General features: G+C 48.7%; 6 non-coding genes across 6 annotated transcripts; all 6 read left to right on the top strand.

The window, feature by feature from the left end:
- The first annotated feature begins 16,716 nt into the window (after positions 1 to 16,716).
- Positions 16,717 to 16,788, top strand: Trnak-uuu (transfer RNA lysine (anticodon UUU)). Its single transcript has one exon. It is a non-coding gene; the product is annotated as a tRNA-Lys (tRNA).
- Positions 16,789 to 17,200: 412 nt separating this feature from the next.
- On the top strand, positions 17,201 to 17,272 carry Trnak-uuu (transfer RNA lysine (anticodon UUU)). Its single transcript has one exon. It is a non-coding gene; the product is annotated as a tRNA-Lys (tRNA).
- A 1,370-nt stretch (positions 17,273 to 18,642) lies between these two features.
- Trnak-uuu (transfer RNA lysine (anticodon UUU)) lies at positions 18,643 to 18,714 on the top strand. Its single transcript has one exon. It is a non-coding gene; the product is annotated as a tRNA-Lys (tRNA).
- A 411-nt stretch (positions 18,715 to 19,125) lies between these two features.
- Positions 19,126 to 19,197, top strand: Trnak-uuu (transfer RNA lysine (anticodon UUU)). The gene has a single exon. It is a non-coding gene; the product is annotated as a tRNA-Lys (tRNA).
- Positions 19,198 to 21,521: 2,324 nt separating this feature from the next.
- Trnak-uuu (transfer RNA lysine (anticodon UUU)) lies at positions 21,522 to 21,593 on the top strand. The gene has a single exon. It is a non-coding gene; the product is annotated as a tRNA-Lys (tRNA).
- A 412-nt stretch (positions 21,594 to 22,005) lies between these two features.
- Trnak-uuu (transfer RNA lysine (anticodon UUU)) lies at positions 22,006 to 22,077 on the top strand. The gene has a single exon. It is a non-coding gene; the product is annotated as a tRNA-Lys (tRNA).
- The last annotated feature ends 351 nt before the right edge of the window (positions 22,078 to 22,428 follow it).

Here is a 22,428-nt window from a genome sequence, read left to right as displayed (position 1 = left end):
AGGCAATCGCCATTTCTTCCGCTTCCTGGATGAAACCGGTCTTGATTGTGAGACTGGTGAGTGGTTCATCCCTTGAGGTGACCACTGCAACCGCTGCTCCTCGGTAACGCTGGTATGGGGCGACATCAGTGTACATTGCTGTGGATTCTTTAGAATGCCGCTCGTCGAGGGCCGCTGCTCTGGCTTTTCTCCTCCCCTCATGATGGTCTGGGTGCATATTTTTTGGGAGGTCGGCGACGTAGACATTCTTTCTGATTTATGGTGGAAGCGTCTGCGGTAGCTGTTTCTCCTGAGCCTGCCATTTATACCGAGCCAACAGCAGTCGCCCCACAGAGGACAAGCCTAATGGCAGTTTGCGGCTTACGAGGTGGGCCTCGATAAGTTCTTCGGCCGTGTTGTGAAGGCCGAGACTGAGCAGGCGGCCCGTGGAGGTACTCATGGTTAATCCCAAAGCTTGGTTGTAGGCTTTTCGGATGACTATGTTTACTTTTTCGAGTTCTGCCTTGGATAGGACTGTGTAAGGGGTTGCGTACGTTATCCGGGAGATGACAAATGCTTGCACGAGTCGTATTGTGTCCTGCTCCTTCATGCCGCGCTGTCTGTTGTAGATTCAGCGAATCATGTGCGTTACTTGTTCTGCTGAGTGCTTAAGGTGATTCACCAGGATAGTGTTCTTGGTATCCGCTTGGATTATTAGCCCAAGAAGTTTGAGGTGTTTGCAGAGGTTTATAGCATGGCCGTCCCGTTTGATCTAAATGTCATTGGAGTCCTTGGCGGTGCCTTTTTCCTGACTAGTAGTAGCTCTGATTTTTGCGGGGCGCAGGAAAGGCCGCATTCCTGGGCATATTGGTTAACAATGTCGGCTGCCTGTTTAAGGCTGTGTTGAACGCCACCCAGTGAATTAGAGCCAGTCCAAATTGTTATGTCATCTGCGTAAAAAGCGTGTTTTATACCGGAAACCTCGTTGAGTCGCCTTGGAAGATCGAGTAGTTCTAGGTTGAAAAGTAGGGGGGATAACACTGAACCCTGAGGGGTCCCCCTGTCTCCGAGGTGGATAGGGGCTGAGGCCAACTCTGAGCACTACTACGCGGTTCGAGAGGAAGTCCGCGATGTAGTCGTAAGCTTGTTGTCCACATCAAGTTCCAGCTAGGCGCTGTAGGACTGCAGTATGTGCCACGTTATCGAATGCCCCCTTGAGGTCCAGGGCGAGGATGGCTCTTTGGGAGTGGCGGGAGGCTGGAACTAGGATGCCTTCCTTAAGCTGGATCAGCACGTCTTGTGTTCCAAGGTGCTTGCGGAATCCGTACATAGTGTATGGCATCTGACCTGTGTGGTCCAAGTGTTTTTGAAGCCTCAAGAGTATGATGCGTTCTACAATTTTGGCCACACAGGAAGTTAGAGATATCGGCCTGAGGTTGTCGATGTGAGGAGATTTGCCCCGTTTAGGGATCATCCTTACTGCCGCTGTTTTCCAGGCGATAGGGAGTTTGCCAGAGCGTCAACAGGAGTTAAAATGGTCTGTGAGGCTTTGCACGGCTATGTCGTCGAGGTTTGCCGGTGGTTCATATGTGATTTTATCTTGTCCAGGTGTGCTGGCTCGCGTGCTTTCGGCGATGGCTGCTCGAACCTCGTGTTGTTTGATGTCCCGGTCGAGCAAGGGATTGGGGGTCCCAGTGTATGGTAAAGATGGAGATCGTTTTCCGGCCTTGAGGTACTTGGTTGTAAGATCTCAAATGAGGTCTTCCGTCGTGCTTTGGTAAGAATGGAGAGTTTTAGTCAAGGTGCGGGTGCTTTCACCCTTGCTTTTCAGCGGGTCAATAAGGTATCGAAGCAACCGCCATGTCTTCTGGGTGGACAGTGTTCCCCGAAGACCGGCACACATTGTCAACTAGTTTTCTTTGCATAGCGAATTTGCGTATTCCGCCGCTTCCTTGTTAAGTTGTGCTATACGCAGCTTGAGTTTTCTGTTATGTCGCTGCCTTTTCCACCTACGCGTAAGGCTGTGTCGTGCTTCCCAAATATGTAACAGCTTGGAGTCGATGTACGGAATTTGGTAAGAGGTGGTTATAGTCTATGTGGAGGTCTTCATGTCTTGAATGAGTTCATAGGCCCACTGGTAATAAGAGAGGTCCGGCGTTGGAATCTCGCGCTCCGTCCGGATTTTGCGGAGACTGTCCCAATCAGTGATATGCGCCGAACCAATACGGACATTGTACCCTTAACCTGTATTTTGATAATGTCATGATTCGACCCTAAATATTCAGTTGTGTTGATCGAAGTGGCTTCCTGGACGTTGTGAGTGATTGACAGGTGAGGGCATGTGTCACTTGTCATAGTGTTCCCAGTCCTTGTGGGAGTATTGAGGTCGTTGATAATTGTAAGGTCTTTATCTTCTATATTTTTAAAAGCTCAAAACCTCTTTTATTGCTGTAACAACAATCCCACAGCTGATGAGCAGCGTTAAAGTCTCCTAGTATGAGGACGGGGAAGCGCCAGCAATTTGAAGCGCGGCTTTGATTGTGTCTTCAATTCCAGACTGCTTTTAGATGCGACGCTGAGAGCATCCCTTGTCGGCGGCCCTGTCCTTTCTGCGTGCGTCCGTCGTTGTTGTCCGCACCGCTGCGCCCCTCTTGCTCTCGCCGTGATAGCGCGCCCTCTTTCCCAACATCTGTGGCGCGCGCAGTGCGGCGTGCTCTCTCACTCCGCCGGCGGGCGGCGCTGCGCGTGGCGCAAGCGCGCTGTGCGCAACGTTTATAGACCGTTCCATCGGGCGAGGGGGAAACGTACTCTCGTACTCAGCGGTTGCGGCGCGCGGCCGCGTTTCCTCCTCTCTGGAGTGGGCGCGCGATCACGGCGGGCCCGCCGCGACTGCTCCTACGACTGACTACGCTTCGTAGGCATCGCGCGTGTGGGTTTACAAATAATTTACGCATTCTTTTAATTACATGTTGCTAATAAATGAGCCAGACTAGCAGCCTGTGAGTTGCACACTTTAAAGCACACAAAGGTTTTGCAATTTTGTTCTTCTGAGCTCTTACTGTCCTACCTTAGAGCAGTGGCACAAAATTCTTCTACCTTCTTTCTAAACTAAAATGGGTCACTGAAACTTGCCTGTGCCGCAGATGGTATTAGTTCCATCCAACGTTGCTCCGGTCACATTGCGGCATACCCGGCTATAAGTATTACGTGGGCTGGAGTTGGCGATTTTCACAGTGACTACTACCTCCCTAGGTTGTCCCCTTCCCCTGACAATCTGAGCGGAAGGGGGGAGGGGGCTAGTGAAGGGGATTCCACCTCCCTTTTTCCCCCATCCCCGACTCGGGCAAAATAAATTGTTCACTCACTCACTCCAGCCAAGCGTTCAGTGTATTACCCAAATGGGATGTCTCGTTGTGGACAACAACAAACCTAGATAAAACCAACGCAAAAGCGCACGCTTGTCTGGTTGGCCGACGGCAGACGCCTAATAATAAGTTGGCCAACGGCGGAGGCTCTCCAGGAGCTTTGCTGTTCATTTTATTTATGTTGTTCATTAGTTGCACGGCTAAATTGTGCTGCACAGCACCTTGAAATTCTAAAGAGAGGAAGTTTTGTTTATAGTTGGTGGCAGTGTTGATATATCAATAATATTTAATACAAAATATGTAATATACCAAATATTTACTAAGTTCACCCAAAACTACCTGTATTAAATCCTGAAGGGATGTGAAACCAGAAGTCTGTTACACTGACGTCGACACGCGCTTCTGTTTGTTGCCCATGGGTGCCTAGCGTATCACGGTCAGATCGTTTTAATAAACATCATTCTTTGCAGTAAAGCGATCAAAATACCCGCTTTACGTGATCCCGGGCACACACACGCAAACCAAAAAAATTGGGATGAAGTACTGCAAACGTGTTCGACACAGCATCGTTTACCTATCGTGGACCACACTACCTCGAAGCGAATTTCAGCTCCACCGCGACCTTAAAAGCCCCAATTTAAGCCAGATGGCATAAACTGGCCCTATGCAACAACTTTCCCATTTAAAGTATATTACGGAAAAGAACGTACAACGCGCTACAACGAAAAATTCACCGAGCCGCCGTAGGCGACTATGCGCCGCGGAGCAAACGCCCAAGCCAGCAAACCGGCCAGCTACGGGAGTGTGCTGCGCACGCAAGATGGCGGCGCCCTCGTTGGAATGGTCTATAGATACTTTTAAATGCAGAGCATTTCTTAGCGTCGCCTCTTCCTGCGTTGGACGGCGTCCACAGCTCCGCGTCCGCAGCAGGTGCGCCTCTCCTCCTTCCCTCCTTTCTCTAAACAGCAGCTGGCACGCGCATGCATCGTAGTCAGCCCGTTCTCTCCGTCGCAGTCTCGGCGTAACAGGTGCGTGATAGCAGCACGATGGGGCGTGGAAGGGCGGGCGCTGCTTGCGCATGCGCGTTCTCCCCCTGTACTGCGCTCCCTCTACTGAGTGCGCTGCAAATATAAAGCGGCTAGCGGTCGCTCGTGCTTCAGTCACTGCGTTGCTCCTTCCTTCCTTGGTTGACGCTCGCTCCACCCTAACGCGACTTTACTCTCCTCTCTCTACCCAAAACCAATGCCAACGCAACTACGACCAAACTACCCACCCTAACGCGACTTTACGCGGCGTTAACGACCCCCAATGCTCTGCATTTACTCGTGTTCCCCTCGCGGGAAGGCGCGGGAATTTTTTTTTCAGTTTCGGAACAGCGCCTTCCAAAGCGGGCGCGACTTTACCCTAGGCGCTGAGAGGGCGCTCCGGTCGCGAGTTGCGCTGTGTCGGCGGCTGCGGCGGCGGCTCCGGCGGCAGCGTTGACAGCGTGCGCGGCCGGTCTGCTGGGCCCAAAGTTGCGGCAGCGGTGTAGTTGCGTGTCTGCTCTACGAGTTTCTTCTTTTCGCTTGCGTTTGTCTTCACCCTTGCGGGAGAAATTTCTTTCATGTGCTGGGCTTGGTGCAATGCTGGCTTGCTTGATTCCCAGTCCAGTCGGCTGTACTAGATTTTACAGCCCACTTTAGCAGTGATGCTTGTGAGGAAGCTGGGCACATGCATCGTGCATGGGGCACGTGCCCTTTACAAAATGTACAACTGTGAGGAGGAGGACGGAATGTATATAGCTCCTCATGCTAAAGAACTCTTATTAAAACAAAACAGACTAGTGAACAAAAACAAAAAAAATAATGCTAATTAACAATATAACCGGAAAACATGCAATTCAAATCTCAATACAAAACTTCCTAATTTATCCAGGATTTTGGGTAAGCTTTAACCGGCGAAACAATCTGATTTCTTCGGAACAACAAAGCATACGCGGATGTCTTTCATAAAGAAAGCATGCAGTTGCTGCGCATGGCTATCAGAAAATATCATTCGTGCTGCAACGAATTTGCGCGATTGGCATGGCAAGCGAAATCGTGTGTACGTGAAAATTCATTTAAAATGCTGTCGTTCGTATTGGTATTTTATCCCCCTCTAAAAACCACTGGGCGTACGCACACCTCCTTGCATAATAAGCCCATTTCAAAAAAAATTGCCCCCACCTCCCCGAAGGGAATCGTGAGGAAGTGCGAATGCATTTCTTGCGCCGAGAGTACACGGCGTAGTAATTGTGCCATCGCCTTGAGAGGCGCAGTACCGGCGAGGGGGAGCTGTCAGGCGAGGGGAGAGGCGCGCGCCCAGGGTGAGTGCAAACCTCACTGCACTGGTGCAAACCTCTGGGGGGAACGTGCACCGAATCGTGGGGGGGGGAGGTGGGGGCAAACCTCACTCCAAAGTGCAAACCTCACTCAAAGGTGCAAACCTCACTCCACTGGTGCAAACCTCTGGGGGGAACGTGCACCGAATCGTAGGGGGGGGAGGTGGGGGCAAACCTCACGCTCCTCTCCGCTCCTCGCGCCGTTGCTAGGGGAGAGGAGGAGGAGCAATGCGGACGGCGGAAGGTTCGGGGTCGCTTATAAAGTGCATTCGCACTTGCCCCCACCTCCCCGGCGGACGATTCAGGCTCGCTTAAGAAGTGCATTCGCACGTATTCCTGGCCAATCTCCCACGTGGGTATGTGCCATGTCAGCGGCCAGGCAGCGCGCTTATTCCTGGCCAATCTCCCACGTGGGTATGTGCCATGTCAGCGGCCAGGCAGCGCGCGCCCATCTCCCCCCGTTGCTAAGGAAGACGAAAAGCGCGCGCACCCGCAGCTGTTGCTATGCGGACGGCGGAAGGTTCGGGGTCGCTTATAAAGTGCATTCGCACTTAAAAAATCACGAGCTGGAATAGCGCGGCAACAACGTTGAGCAACTTCCGAGAACAGTTATTTCTTTTCCAGTACGCAGCCAGAGCTAGCTGGTCACAACCCGAGATGCCAGGGCGGAACGTACGCTACGGCCGGGAGGGCCGGTTTTTGAGTCCAACAGCGAAAAAAATCACCTGACCACCAACCCTACGTAACGTGTTACGCCACGTAGTTTCTTTTTTTGTTTTTGCTTTTTACCTGAGGATTGTCGTATTTCTCTGCCGTTCTTTTCTCTCTCTCGCGCGCGCGCGCGTTGCGTTTTCCCGGCGTTGCACGCGCACTCCGGCAAGTCGACATTCTGATGTGGTGCTGAGTATTCTTCTCCGTGCCTGCCCTAGGTTCAAGCGCTCCGAGCTTTTCTTGCGCGCTGACATCCCGGCACTGACATGCGGTTTCAGTTGTGCTTTCTTTCCGAGCGTGGGTGGACGCACACATCTGGTGATTGTGTACATTCTTGGAAGCAAACTGCTACAATAAACAGAAGGCAATACAATGTTTTTTTGCCCCTTGTAGTGGTTCTTCTGCGCGTGTCTCTTAATTGTAATTGCGTGTCTCTACAAGTTTCTTCCTTTCATTTGCGTTTGTTTTTTACCCCTGTGCGCGAACCTTACCCTTACAGTGCGTTCAGTTTGTGACGCTATTGAACAGTACCGATTTCATCGAGGCTTTCATTGACTACATCAATACGCTGTGTTTTCTTTGATGGCTTACCGAAATGCCAACGTGCTCCGCACCTGTCTGTGCGAGCAGACACAGAAGCAACACTCAGAAGCGTCACTTTTTAGTGCCGCCATCGGATCCATATTTCCCCGCGCGGTCAAAGAGCTAAGGAAAACGTGCAAGGTATGTGGGCTTCATTTTCTCGAAAAGGACGTTGCGAAGAAGTATAGGTATCATTAACGTAAAGTCGCCGAGATCGACCGGGCTTACACTGAGGAAGGTGCAGTTTCAGTTAACTTTCCCAACTTTCCCAGCAACTTAATTTGTTGCGGAAGCAGACTCGGCGGCGATCTCCGAAAAAGAGAAAGGCAGCGTCTGCGTACAAACTAGGTGATTACAAAAGGAGAGCACTTGCCCATGGAGCAACAAGAGGAGTTGTCCAACCATGAGGTGCCTGTTCCCCCGAAATGCACCGATTTTGCTAGTCGAGAATAGTGCGGTAATATGCCTCCCAGCCAACTTTATAACGGCAGCACTCGAAAAAAAAAACCGAGGCAGCGTCTGCAAATTGTCCGCAAATTGGCGGGGAGATGCAGAACTGAAAAACCATCGGTGGCTCCATGGTCCTGCCTGCCGTTCCCTACTGGACTATATCCGGGAGGCCAACCTAGATTCCTGGATATAGATCGGACCCGCTTGGTGTCTACTAAGCCTTGAGGCTATTAAATAAACGAACAAACAACAATAACAACAATCTATAAACATTGGTACGTGGTATGAGTTTGTCTTTATTTAAGCATTATCATAATCATGTTCAACGCAGGTCATGGACGGTAGGTGACGTCGAGCTGTGTTTGGCGTTCCGCTTTGATTAATTTATGACCGCCTTATGGTGTGTAGCCCCGGATACATGGACCCGACGAGGGAGGGTCGAGTCGACTGGCGGGTTCAGCTACCTCGACCCCTCACGCGTGTATATGAGCCCCATTCAAAGAGTCGAGGCGAGGGGGCCGGGGGATTGCCGGAGAAGGAGCTACCGTATTTTTACGATTCTAGCGCGCACCTTCTTTTGCTAAAAGCTGGCCGTAAAGTTTGTGTGCGCGTTACAATCGGGCTCAAAACCGAAACAGGTTTTAAATCGGCCAGCCCGACGTCCTCCTAAACTCCAACTCAATCCAATAAAAAAATCCGTCAACACCACGTGAGTGAATTTCGGCGCACTCATTCCTGAATGACATACCTTGGTCAGCTGTTACACATCTTTCTTCTATTGCAATTAGCCCGTCACACGTACAATTATAAAGGTCAAGATATTTGAAATCGCAAACAGCTTCAATGTTTCCCACTATAGTTTTATTCCCCACAGGAGCTGGATAAGCAAGTTTACGGAGCACAATTTATTTTTGGCTGCCACAGTTGCACGCGCAAAATAAAACCTCCTTCTTCTAGGTAAGTAGTGTCATGTATTTTACATCTGTGCGGTAAAGCCAACGTCCAATTATTTTTTCGGATTTTCCTGCGCGAACCTACGCGCGCGGTACAATCGGCGAGGCGTTATAATCGTGCAAATACGGTATTCAGCTCCCCACGGCCCGCCGCCTCAGCCCGACGTGCGCGTCAACCCACCCCCTGCCTGCGAGTCGAACGGACTCGCCACGATGGCTTTTCATCCAAAAAACCTGTTTATTTCAACTCAACGCGCCCTCGTCGGGTCAATGTAAATGGGGCTTGTGAAATGTAAAGTCAAGGGCTGTTGTAGTGGATGAACCCTAAAGTTGCTGAAGATAAGGTCGATGCACGTTCCCCGATATGGTTGTGGGCTGCTTGTAATCACGGCCAGCCGAGACTCCCCGACGCACGCTGCTCCCGACGACGATGATGATGATGGTTGGGTTTTTTTGGCGCAAGGCCAGCTGGGGCAAAGAGCGCCAAACAAAATTATACAACAGAAAACAGTGGCTATTAAAATGTGTAGGCCAGAATAACCGTAAAATCAAATTAAACCAATGGAAATGGCTGGTGTATAGGGCCAGTGTTGATTACGCATGATAGGATATGAGGTTTAAAAAGTTAACATCAGGCAAATATTTAAAAACGCGTTCCACAGAGACGATGGCATTGTCACCCAAAAACAAGAAAGGGTGTAGCGGAATGTGTTGTCTTTATAGTTCCTTAAAGTGTCTGTGTCTTGTTGTGTCGAGTGCCTTGCATGTAATTAAGATGTGGACTACGGATAGGCCCTCCCAACACCTGCTACACATGAGTCTTGGAGAGCCAGTGAGCAGGTGTGAGTGTGTTACATATGTATGGCCTATCCGCAACCTAGCTAAGGTAACTTCAATGTGTCTGTTGTGTGAGTAAGTAGTGTATGCTCCATAGTGTGGTTTTATTACATGTAACTTGTTATCCGTCTGTTCACTCCAGTGTGTTCGCCATGCATTGCGAAGTTGGTGTCTAATGTGTGGCTTCATGTCTGTGTACGGCACTGTTGCTATGTCCACTGTATTCAAGAGTGTACCAACACTGGCCGTTTGATCTGCGGTTTCATTCCCGGCTATTCCACAGTGGCCAGGAACCCAACATATTGTTATTCCAAGACTTGAGGCGTATGCCGACATAAGGGCCTTGTAAACAAGATTGATTACGTAATTTTTTAAGCGTTTTCTTGACAAAAGTGCACTTACAACACTAAGAGAATCTGTAAACACTATGGACTTTGAAATTTGATGTTGAACGATGTGATGTAAAACAAGTAAAATGCCGTGTTCTTCAGCCGTAAAAATGCTGTTGTGGGAGTTCATTCTTTTACACACGTTGAGGTTCGGCCCATGTGCAGCACAAGACACAGCCGTAGCTGTATTTGATGTGGCGCAGTAATACTCTGCGCATTGATACTTCTCCTTCAGGAAGAGGAAATGCTGAATAATGGCTACCCTTGGTGCCCTGTTTTTGTCAAATTGCAGAAAGGACAAGTCACAACAAACTGCCCGGAGTTGCCACGGCGCAATAAAATCCGTAATGGGTGTGTTGTGGATGTGTGAAAATGACACAGCCAGCTCAGAAGCTTCTGCTCTCACTCCGAGGGGGAACGGCATGGAAATAGATGGACGATTTGCAAAGAGCTGCTCTGATGATGCATCATGAATGGTTGAATTAAAAAGATGATTTGTCATAGACATGATTTTAGAGGCATGCAACAAGTTAGTGTATGTCCTCTGGTAATACAGGGACCATTTGTGACACTCTGCATAGAGGCTTTCAACGGGGCTAGTGCGAAAGGCGCCACAGGCAACACGAAGCCCCAAATGAAGCACCGGGTCAACCATTTTTAGCGCCGTCTTCGTCGCGGACCCATAAATAACACTGCCATAATCCAAGCGAGATCCTACCACTGCAGTATAAAGACGCAGGAGGAGCTGCTTGTCAGCACCTTAAGATTGGTGTTACAGGACTTTAAGAATGTTCATTGTTTTGAGGGATTTGTGTTTGAGGTGTTTCAAGTGAGGGATAATGTGAGTTTACTGTCGAATATTAATCCCAAAAACTTTTTTTCCCCTCTGACGGGGATTACTACACCATTAATAGAGATATCAGGGTCCGCATGAATTCCGCGCTTCCGGGAGAACACAACACAAGTACTTTTTACAGGGTTCAGTTTAAAACCGTTTGTGTCCGCCCAGCCAGCAAGTTTGTTCACCCCAAGCTGGACTTGGCGTTCACAAATTGAGAAGTTACACGACTTAAAAGATATTTGGACGTCATCTACACATACAGAACAGGAAATGGTTGGTGGCAATGCCTTCCGGAGCGAGTTCATCTTAACAATGAATAGTGTGCAGCTCAGGACACCGCCTTGAGGAACACCATTTTCCTGCACATATACATTGGAAAGAGCACTGCACACCCTCACTCGAAAGGTCCCTTCCTATCCGACATGTAGCTAGCGAGGGTGTTCAGCATGTTGCCGGAGACACCAAACTACTTGAGGTCACTGAAGATGCCATACCGCCAGGCAGTGTCCTAGGCCTTTTCCATATCAAAGAAGACTGTTATGCAAAACTGATTATGGATAAAGGCATCTTTTACATACGATTCCAACGCAACGATCGTTGGTGGATCTCCCGGCCCTGAAGCCAGCCTAGAAGCTGTCGAGAAGACCATTGTACTCTAAGAAGTACATGAGTCTCCTATTGATCATCTTCTCGAACAGCTTACACAGGCAGCTTGTTAGGGCGATGGGACGATAACTTGCGGGAGAGGAAGGGTCGTTCCCCTCTTTCAGAAAGGCCACTACGATGGCCTCCCTCCATGACCCTGAGGGGCGCCCCGAAAGAAATGTTTTGTGCTATAGGTGAAGGAGGGTTTCAAGTGTGTCTGTGTGCAAGTGTTGAATCATAGTGTATGCAATGTTGTCTGCGCCTGGAGCTGAAGGTTTACAAGTACTAAGTCCGATCTTCAGCTCATGCAGTGAGAAGGGGGTTTCTGGTTCTTTTCTGGACTTCAACTGTGAAGACAACCGTTCGATATTGATGTGATAACTTTTTATCATCCTCGTCTGATCACACATCGTTATTTATGCCCAGCATAAATAAAAAAATAAAAATAATATATATATATATATATATATATATATATATATATATATATATATATATATATATATATTAATATATATATATATACAGAAACATAGGTCGTATTTCCTCAACGAGCCCCTCATTTCCTTACTATATATATATATATATATATATATATATATATATATATAGTAAGGCCTAGGTAGCATAAGAGGGCTTCCCGCCAGTTACGCGCTCATGACAGGCTGTAGACGTTTGTGTCACGCCCCGGGGGTTAAAAAGAAGGTCCCCTTCTCCCCGTGTAGTCAGGGCGGCGCTGGCTACCACCCTCAAGCGTTAGATACACTTCTAGTAAATATAAATAGCCCAGAAAGTGAAGGAGAACACAGTCGCCCAGATAGCCGAATTGGTAAGGCATTCGAGATCTAATCGAAAGGCGTGGGTTCGGTCCCCACTCTGGGCGCGTGTTTTTCTTTCTTTCTTTCTTCCTTATATTAAAAAACAATCTTAACTTCATTAACCATAGTAAAAAATAGAGCCTAACCACACCCCTATGCCTCCTTTGGCGTTGTAGACTGCCGACCTATGTTTCTGTATTTCCTCAACGAGCCCCTCATTTACTTACTATATTAATCTGCGAAAGCCTAGCGAGGGTCTCGGTTCTGGCAGCCTTGATGCCTAGGTAGCATAAGAGGGCTTCCCGCCAGTTACCCGCTCATGACAGGCTGTAGACGTTTGTGACACGCCCCGGGGGTTAAAAAGAAGGTCCCCTTCTCCCCGTGTAGTCAGGGCGGCGCTGGCTACCACCCTCAAGCGTCAGATACACTTCTAGAAAATATAAATAGCCCAGAAAGTGAAGGAGAACACAGTCGCCCAGATAGCCGAATTGGTAAGGCATTCGAGATCTAATCGAAAGGCGTGGGTTCGGTCCCTACTCGGGGCGCGTGTTTTTCTTTCTTTCTTTCTTCCTTATATTAAAAAACAATCTTAACTTCATTAACCATAGTAAAAAATAGAGCCTAACCACACCCCTATGCCTCCTTTGGCGTTGTAGACTGCCGACCTATGTTTCTGTATTTCCTCAACGAGCCCCTCATTTACTTACTATATTAATCTGCAAAAGCCTAGCGAGGGTCTCGGTTCTGGCAGCCTTGATGCCTAGGTAGCATAAGAGGGCTTCCCGCCAGTTACCCGCTCATGACAGGCTGTAGACGTTTGTGTCACGCCCCGGGGGTTAAAAAGAAGGTCCCCTTCTCCCCGTGTAGTCAGGGCGGCGCTGGCTACCACCCTCAAGCGTCAGATACACTTCTAGTAAATATAAATAGCCCAGAAAGTGAAGGAGAACACAGTCGCCCAGATAGCCGAATTGGTAAGGCATTCGAGATCTAATCGAAAGGCGTGGGTTCGGTCCCCACTCTGGGCGCGTGTTTTTCTTTCTTTCTTTCTTCCTTATATTAAAAAACAATCTTCACTTCATTAACCATAGTAAAAAATAGAGCCTAACCACACCCCTATGCCTCCTTTGGCGTTGTAGACTGCCGACCTATGTTTCTGTATTTCCTCAACGAGCCCCTCATTTAGTTACTATATTAATCTGCGAAAGCCTAGCGAGGGTCTCGGTTCTGGCAGCCTTGATGCCTAGGTAGCATAAGAGGGCTTCCCGCCAGTTACCCGCTCATGACAGGCTGTAGACGTTTGTGTCACGCCCCGGGGGTTAAAAAGAAGGTGCCCTTCTCCCCGTGTAGTCAGGGCGGCGCTGGCTACCACCCTCAAGCGTCAGATACACTTCTAGTAAATATAAATAGCCCAGAAAGTGAAGGAGAACACAGTCACCCAGATAGCCGAATTGGTAAGGCATTCGAGATCTGATCGAAAGGCGTGGGTTCGGTCCCTACTCTGGGCGCGTGTTTTTCTTTCTTTCTTTCTTCCTTATATTAAAAAACAATCTTAACTTCATTAACCATAGTAAAAAATAGAGCCTAACCACACCCCTATGCCTCCTTTGGCGTTGTAGACTGCCGACCTATGTTTCTGTATTTCCTCAACGAGCCCCTCATTTACTTACTATATTAATCTGCGAAAGCCTAGCGAGGGTCTCGGTTCTGGCAGCCTTGATGCCTAGGTAGCATAAGAGTGCTTCCCGCCAGTTACCCGCTCATGACAGGCTGTAGACGTTTGTGTCACGCCCCGGGGGTTAAAAAGAAAGTCCCCTTCTCCCCGTGTAGTCAGGGCGGCGCTGGCTACCACCCTCAAGCGTCAGATACACTTCTAGTAAATATAAATAGCCCAGAAAGTGAAGGAGAACACAGTCGCCCAGATAGCCGAATTGGTAAGGCATTCGAGATCTAATCGAAAGGCGTGGGTTCGGTCCCCACTCTGGGCGCGTGTTTTTCTTTCTTTCTTTCTTCCTTATATTAAAAACAATCTTCACTTCATTAACCATAGTAAAAAATAGAGCCTAACCACACCCCTATGCCTCCTTTGGCGTTGTAGACTGCCAACCTATGTTTCTGTATTTCCTCAACGAGCCCCTCATTTACATACTATATTAATCTGCGAAAGCCTAGCGAGGGTCTCGGTTCTGGCAGCCTTGATGCCTAGGTAGCATAAGAGGGCTTCCCGCCAGTTACCCGCTCATGACAGGCTGTAGACGTTTGTGACACGCCCCGGGGGTTAAAAAGAAGGTCCCCTTCTCCCCGTGTAGTCAGGGCGGCGCTGGCTACCACCCTCAAGCGTCAGATACACTTCTTGAAAATATAAATAGCCCAGAAAGTGAAGGAGAACACAGTCGCCCAGATAGCCGAATTGGTAAGGCATTCGAGATCTAATCGAAAGGCGTGGGTTCGGTCCCTACTCGGGGCGCGTGTTTTTCTTTCTTTCTTCCTTATATTAAAAAACAATCTTAACTTCATTAACCATAGTAAAAAATAGAGCCTAACCACACCCCTATGCCTCCTTTGGCGTTGTAGACTGCCGACCTATGTTTCTGTATTTCCTCAACGAGCCCCTCATTTACTTACTATATTAATCTGCAAAAGCCTAGCGAGGGTCTCGGTTCTGGCAGCCTTGATGCCTAGGTAGCATAAGAGGGCTTCCCGCCAGTTACCCGCTCATGACAGGCTGTAGACGTTTGTGTCACGCCCCGGGGGTTAAAAAGAAGGTCCCCTTCTCCCCGTGTAGTCAGGGCGGCGCTGGCTACCACCCTCAAGCGTCAGATACACTTCTAGTAAATATAAATAGCCCAGAAAGTGAAGGAGAACACAGTCGCCCAGATAGCCGAATTGGTAAGGCATTCGAGATCTAATCGAAAGGCGTGGGTTCGGTCCCCACTCTGGGCGCGTGTTTTTCTTTCTTTCTTTCTTCCTTATATTAAAAAACAATCTTCACTTCATTAACCATAGTAAAAAATAGAGCCTAACCACACCCCTATGCCTCCTTTGGCGTTGTAGACTGCCGACCTATGTTTCTGTATTTCCTCAACGAGCCCCTCATTTAGTTACTATATTAATCTGCGAAAGCCTAGCGAGGGTCTCGGTTCTGGCAGCCTTGATGCCTAGGTAGCATAAGAGGGCTTCCCGCCAGTTACCCGCTCATGACAGGCTGTAGACGTTTGTGTCACGCCCCGGGGGTTAAAAAGAAGGTGCCCTTCTCCCCGTGTAGTCAGGGCGGCGCTGGCTACCACCCTCAAGCGTCAGATACACTTCTAGTAAATATAAATAGCCCAGAAAGTGAAGGAGAACACAGTCACCCAGATAGCCGAATTGGTAAGGCATTCGAGATCTGATCGAAAGGCGTGGGTTTCGTCCCTACTCTGGGCGCGTGTTTTTCTTTCTTTCTTTCTTCCTTATATTAAAAAACAATCTTAACTTCATTAACCATAGTAAAAAATAGAGCCTAACCACACCCCTATGCCTCCTTTGGCGTTGTAGACTGCCGACCTATGTTTCTGTATTTCCTCAACGAGCCCCTCATTTACTTACTATATTAATCTGCGAAAGCCTAGCGAGGGTCTCGGTTCTGGCAGCCTTGATGCCTAGGTAGCATAAGAGTGCTTCCCGCCAGTTACCCGCTCATGACAGGCTGTAGACGTTTGTGTCACGCCCCGGGGGTTAAAAAGAAAGTCCCCTTCTCCCCGTGTAGTCAGGGCGGCGCTGGCTACCACCCTCAAGCGTCAGATACACTTCTAGTAAATATAAATAGCCCAGAAAGTGAAGGAGAACACAGTCGCCCAGATAGCCGAATTGGTAAGGCATTCGAGATCTAATCGAAAGGCGTGGGTTCGGTCCCCACTCTGGGCGCGTGTTTTTCTTTCTTTCTTTCTTCCTTATATTAAAAACAATCTTCACTTCATTAACCATAGTAAAAAATAGAGCCTAACCACACCCCTATGCCTCCTTTGGCGTTGTAGACTGCCAACCTATGTTTCTGTATTTCCTCAACGAGCCCCTCATTTACATACTATATTAATCTGCGAAAGCCTAGCGAGGGTCTCGGTTCTGGCAGCCTTGATGCCTAGGTAGCATAAGAGGGCTTCCCGCCAGTTACCCGCTCATGACAGGCTGTAGACGTTTGTGTCATGCCCCGGGGGTTAAAAAGAAGGTCCCCTTCTCCCCGTGTAGTCAGGGCGGCGATGGCTACCACCCTCAAGCGTCAGATACACTTCTAGTAAATATAAATAGCCCAGAAAGTGAAGGAGAACACAGTCACCCAGATAGCCGAATTGGTAAGGCATTCGAGATCTAATCGAAAGGCGTGGGTTCGGTCCCCACTCTGGGCGCGTGTTTTTCTTTCTTTCTTTCTTCCTTATATTAAAAAACAATCTTAACTTCATTAACCATAGTAAAAAATAGAGCCTAACCACACCCCTATGCCTCCTTTGGCGTTGTAGACTGCCGACCTATGTTTCTGTATTTCCTCAACGAGCCAGTCATTTACTTACTATAGTAATCTGCGAAAGCCTAGCGAGGGTCTCGGTTCTGGCAGCCTTGATGCCTAGGTAGCATAAGAGGGCTTCCCGCCAGTTACCCGCTCATGACAGGCTGTAGACGTTTGTGTCACGCCCCGGGGGTTAAAAAGAAGGTCCCCTTCTCCCCGTGTAGTCAGGGCGGCGCTGGCTACCACCCTCAAGCGTCAGATACACTTCTAGTAAATATAAATAGCCCAGAAAGTGAAGGAGAACACAGTCGCCCAGATAGCCGAATTGGTAAGGCATTCGAGATTTAATCGAAAGGCGTGGGTTCGGTCCCCACTCTGGGCGCGTGTTTTTCTTTCTTTCTTTCTTTCTTCCTTATATTAAAAAACAATCTTCACTTTATTAACCATAGTAAAAAATAGAGCCTAACCACACCCCTATGCCTCCTTTGGCGTTGTAGACTGCCGACCTATGTTTCTGTATTTCCTCAACGAGCCCCTCATTTACTTACTATATTAATCTGCGAAAGCCTAGCGAGGGTCTCGGTTCTGGCAGCCTTGATGCCTAGGTAGCATAAGAGGGCTTCCCGCCAGTTACCCGCTCATGACAGGCTGTAGACGTTTGTGTCACGCCCCGGGGGTTAAAAAGAAGTTCCCCTTCTCCCCGTGTAGTCAGGGCGGCGCTGGCTACCACCCTCAAGCGTCAGATACACTTCTAGTAAATATAAATAGCCCAGAAAGTGAAGGAGAACACAGTCGCCCAGATAGCCGAATTGGTAAGGCATTCGAGATTTAATCGAAAGGCGTGGGTTCGGTCCCCACTCTAGGCGCGTGTTTTTCTTTCTTTCTTTCTTCCTGATATTAAAAAACAATCTTAACTTCATTAAGCATAGTAAAAAATAGAGCCTAACCACACCCCTATGCCTCCTTTGGCGTTGTAGACTGCCGACCTATGTTTCTGTATTTCCTCAACGAGCCCCTCATTTACTTACTATATTAATCTGCGAAAGCCTAGCGAGGGTCTCGGTTCTGGCAGCCTTGATGCCTAGGTAGCATAAGAGGGCTTCCCGCCAGTTACCCGCTCATTGACAGGCTGTAGACGTTTGTGACACGCCCCGAGGGGTTAAAAAGAAGGTCCCCTTCTCCCCGTGTAGTCAGGGCGGCGCTGGCTACCACCCTCAAGCGTCAGATACACTTCTAGAAAATATAAATAGCCCAGAAAGTGAAGGAGAACACAGTCGCCCAGATAGCCGAATTGGTAAGGCATTCGAGATCTAATCGAAAGGCGTGGGTTCGGTCCCTACTCGGGGCGCGTGTTTTTCTTTCTTTCTTTCTTCCTTATATTAAAAAACAATCTTCACTTCATTAACCATAGTAAAAAATAGAGCCTAACCACACCCCTATGCCTCCTTTGGCGTTGTAGACTGCCGACCTATGTTTCTGTATTTCCTCAACGAGCCCCTCATTTAGTTACTATATTAATCTGCGAAAGCCTAGCGAGGGTCTCGGTTCTGGCAGCCTTGATGCCTAGGTAGCATAAGAGGGCTTCCCGCCAGTTACCCGCTCATGACAGGCTGTAGACGTTTGTGTCATGCCCCGGGAGTTAAAAAGAAGGTCCCCTTCTCCCCGTGTAGTCAGGGCGGCGCTGGCTACCACCCTCAAGCGTCAGATACACTTCTAGTAAATATAAATAGCCCAGAAAGTGAAGGAGAACACAGTCGCCCAGATAGCCGAATTGGTAAGGCATTCGAGATCTAATCGAAAGGCGTGGGTTCGGTCCCCACTCTGGGCGCGTGTTTTTCTTTCTTTCTTTCTTCCTTATATTAAAAAACAATCTTAACTTCATTAACCATAGTAAAAAATAGAGCCTAACCACACCCCTATGCCTCCTTTGGCGTTGTAGACTGCCGACCTATGTTTCTGTATTTCCTCAACGAGCCAGTCATTTACTTACTATATTAATCTGCGAAAGCCTAGCGAGGGTCTCGGTTCTGGCAGCCTTGATGCCTAGGTAGCATAAGAGGGCTTCCCGCCAGTTACCCGCTCATGACAGGCTGTAGACGTTTGTGTCACGCCCCGGGGGTTAAAAAGAAGGTCCCCTTCTCCCCGTGTAGTCAGGGCGGCGCTGGCTACCACCCTCAAGCGTCAGATACACTTCTAGTAAATATAAATAGCCCAGAAAGTGAAGGAGAACACAGTCGCCCAGATAGCCGAATTGGTAAGGCATTCGAGATTTATTCGAAAGGCGTGGGTTCGGTCCCCACTCTGGGCGCGTGTTTTTCTTTCTTTCTTTCTTTCTTCCTTATATTAAAAAACAATCTTCACTTCATTAACCATAGTAAAAAATAGAGCCTAACCACACCCCTATGCCTCCTTTGGCGTTGTAGACTGCCGACCTATGTTTCTGTATTTCCTCAACGAGCCCCTCATTTACTTACTATATTAATCTGCGAAAGCCTAGCGAGGGTCTCGGTTCTGGCAGCCTTGATGCCTAGGTAGCATAAGAGGGCTTCCCGCCAGTTACCCGCTCATGACAGGCTGTAGACGTTTGTGTCACGCCCCGGGGGTTAAAAAGAAGTTCCCCTTCTCCCCGTGTAGTCAGGGCGGCGCTGGCTACCACCCTCAAGCGTCAGATACACTTCTAGTAAATATAAATAGCCCAGAAAGTGAAGGAGAACACAGCGCCCAGATAGCCGAATTGGTAAGGCATTCGAGATTTAATCGAAAGGCGTGGGTTCGGTCCCCACTCTAGGCGCGTGTTTTTCTTTCTTTCTTTCTTCCTCATATTAAAAAACAATCTTAACTTCATTAAGCATAGTAAAAAATAGAGCCTAACCACACCCCTATGCCTCCTTTGGCGTTGTAGACTGCCGACCTATGTTTCTGTATTTCCTCAACGAGCCCCTCATTTACTTGCTATATTAATCTGCAAAAGCCTAGCGAGGGTCTCGGTTCTGGCAGCCTTGATGCCTAGGTAGCATAAGAGGGCTTCCCGCCAGTTACCCGCTCATGACAGGCTGTAGACGTTTGTGTCACGCCCCGGGGGTTAAAAAGAAGGTCCCCTTCTCCCCGTGTAGTCAGGGCGGCGCTGGCTACCACCCTCAAGCGTCAGATACACTTCTAGTAAATATAAATAGCCCAGAAAGTGAAGGAGAACACAGTCGCCCAGATAGCCGAATTGGTAAGGCATTCGAGATCTAATCGAAAGGCGTGGGTTCGGTCCCCACTCTGGGCGCGTGTTTTTCTTTCTTTCTTTCTTCCTCATATTAAAAAACAATCTTCACTTCATTAACCATAGTAAAAAATAGAGCCTAACCACACCCCTATGCCTCCTTTGGCGTTGTAGACTGCCGACCTATGTTTCTGTATTTCCTCAACGAGCCCCTCATTTACTTACTATATTAATCTGCGAAAGCCTAGCGAGGGTCTCGGTTCTGGCAGCCTTGATGCCTAGGTAGCATAAGAGGGCTTCCCGCCAGTTACCCGCTCATGACAGGCTGTAGACGTTTGTGTCACGCCCCGGGGGTTAAAAAGAAGGTGCCCTTCTCCCCGTGTAGTCAGGGCGGCGCTGGCTACCACCCTCAAGCGTCAGATACACTTCTAGTAAATATAAATAGCCCAGAAAGTGAAGGAGAACACAGTCACCCAGATAGCCGAATTGGTAAGGCATTCGAGATCTAATCGAAAGGCGTGGGTTCGGTCCCCACTCTGGGCGCGTGTTTTTCTTTCTTTCTTTCTTCCTTATATTAAAACAATCTTCACTTCATTAACCATAGTAAAAAATAGAGCCTAACCACACCCCTATGCCTCCTTTGGCGTTGTAGACTGCCGACCTATGTTTCTGTATTTCCTCAACGAGCCCCTCATTTACTTACTATATTAATCTGCGAAAGCCTAGCGAGGGTCTCGGTTCTGGCAGCCTTGATGCCTAGGTAGCATAAGAGGGCTTCCCGCCAGTTACCCGCTCATGACAGGCTGTAGACGTTTGTGTCACGCCCCGGGGGTTAAAAAGAAGGTGCCCTTCTCCCCGTGTAGTCAGGGCGGCGCTGGCTACCACCCTCAAGCGTCAGATACACTTCTAGTAAATATAAATAGCCCAGAAAGTGAAGGAGAACACAGTCACCCAGATAGCCGAATTGGTAAGGCATTCGAGATCTAATCGAAAGGCGTGGGTTCGGTCCCCACTCTGGGCGCGTGTTTTTCTTTCTTTCTTTCTTCCTTATATTAAAACAATCTTCACTTCATTAACCATAGTAAAAAATAGAGCCTAACCACACCCCTATGCCTCCTTTGGCGTTGTAGACTGCCAACCTATGTTTCTGTATTTCCTCAACGAGCCCCTCATTTACATACTATATTAATCTGCGAAAGCCTAGCGAGGGTCTCGGTTCTGGCAGCCTTGATGCCTAGGTAGCATAAGAGGGCTTCCCGCCAGTTACCCGCTCATGACAGGCTGTAGACGTTTGTGTCATGCCCCGGGGGTTAAAAAGAAGGTCCCCTTCTCCCCGTGTAGTCAGGGCGGCGCTGGCTACCACCCTCAAGCGTCAGATACACTTCTAGTAAATATAAATAGCCCAGAAAGTGAAGGAGAACACAGTCGCCCAGATAGCCGAATTGGTAAGGCATTCGAGATCTAATCGAAAGGCGTGGGTTCGGTCCCCACTCTGGGCGCGTGTTTTTCTTTCTTTCTTTCTTCCTTATATTAAAAAACAATCTTAACTTCATTAACCATAGTAAAAAATAGAGCCTAACCACACGCCTATGCCTCCTTTGGCGTTGTAGACTGCCGACCTATGTTTCTGTATTTCCTCAACGAGCCAGTCATTTACTTACTATAGTAATCTGCGAAAGCCTAGCGAGGGTCTCGGTTCTGGCAGCCTTGATGCCTAGGTAGCATAAGAGGGCTTCCCGCCAGTTACCCGCTCATGACAGGCTGTAGACGTTTGTGTCACGCCCCGGGGGTTAAAAAGAAGGTCCCCTTCTCCCCGTGTAGTCAGGGCGGCGCTGGCTACCACCCTCAAGCGTCAGATACACTTCTAGTAAATATAAATAGCCCAGAAAGTGAAGGAGAACACAGTCGCCCAGATAGCCGAATTGTTAAGGCATTCGAGATTTAATCGAAAGGCGTGGGTTCGGTCCCCACTCTGGGCGCGTGTTTTTCTTTCTTTCTTTCTTTCTTCCTTAAATTAAAAAACAATCTTCACTTTATTAACCATAGTAAAAAATAGAGCCTAACCACACCCCTATGCCTCCTTTGGCGTTGTAGACTGCCGACCTATGTTTCTGTATTTCCTCAACGAGCCCCTCATTTACTTACTATATTAATCTGCGAAAGCCTAGCGAGGGTCTCGGTTCTGGCAGCCTTGATGCCTAGGTAGCATAAGAGGGCTTCCCGCCAGTTACCCGCTCATGACAGGCTGTAGACGTTTGTGTCACGCCCCGGGGGTTAAAAAGAAGTTCCCCTTCTCCCCGTGTAGTCAGGGCGGCGCTGGCTACCACCCTCAAGCGTCAGATACACTTCTAGTAAATATAAATAGCCCAGAAAGTGAAGGAGAACACAGTCGCCCAGATAGCCGAATTGGTAAGGCATTCGAGATTTAATCGAAAGGCGTGGGTTCGGTCCCCACTCTAGGCGCGTGTTTTTCTTTCTTTCTTTCTTCCTGATATTAAAAAACAATCTTAACTTCATTAAGCATAGTAAAAAATAGAGCCTAACCACACCCCTATGCCTCCTTTGGCGTTGTAGACTGCCGACCTATGTTTCTGTATTTCCTCAACGAGCCCCTCATTTACTTGCTATATTAATCTGCAAAAGCCTAGCGAGGGTCTCGGTTCTGGCAGCCTTGATGCCTAGGTAGCATAAGAGGGCTTCCCGCCAGTTACCCGCTCATGACAGGCTGTAGACGTTTGTGTCACGCCCCGGGGGTTAAAAAGAAGGTCCCCTTCTCCCCGTGTAGTCAGGGCGGCGCTGGCTACCACCCTCAAG

This window comes from Haemaphysalis longicornis, unplaced genomic scaffold, assembly GCF_048455015.1.
Source record: "Haemaphysalis longicornis isolate Haplotype H1 unplaced genomic scaffold, Haemaphysalis longicornis Haplotype H1 scaffold_5, whole genome shotgun sequence".
Taxonomy (NCBI): domain Eukaryota; kingdom Metazoa; phylum Arthropoda; class Arachnida; order Ixodida; family Ixodidae; genus Haemaphysalis; species Haemaphysalis longicornis.
The sequence above is the reverse complement of the archived record's forward strand: the minus strand, read 5'-3'. Positions and strand labels throughout refer to the sequence as shown.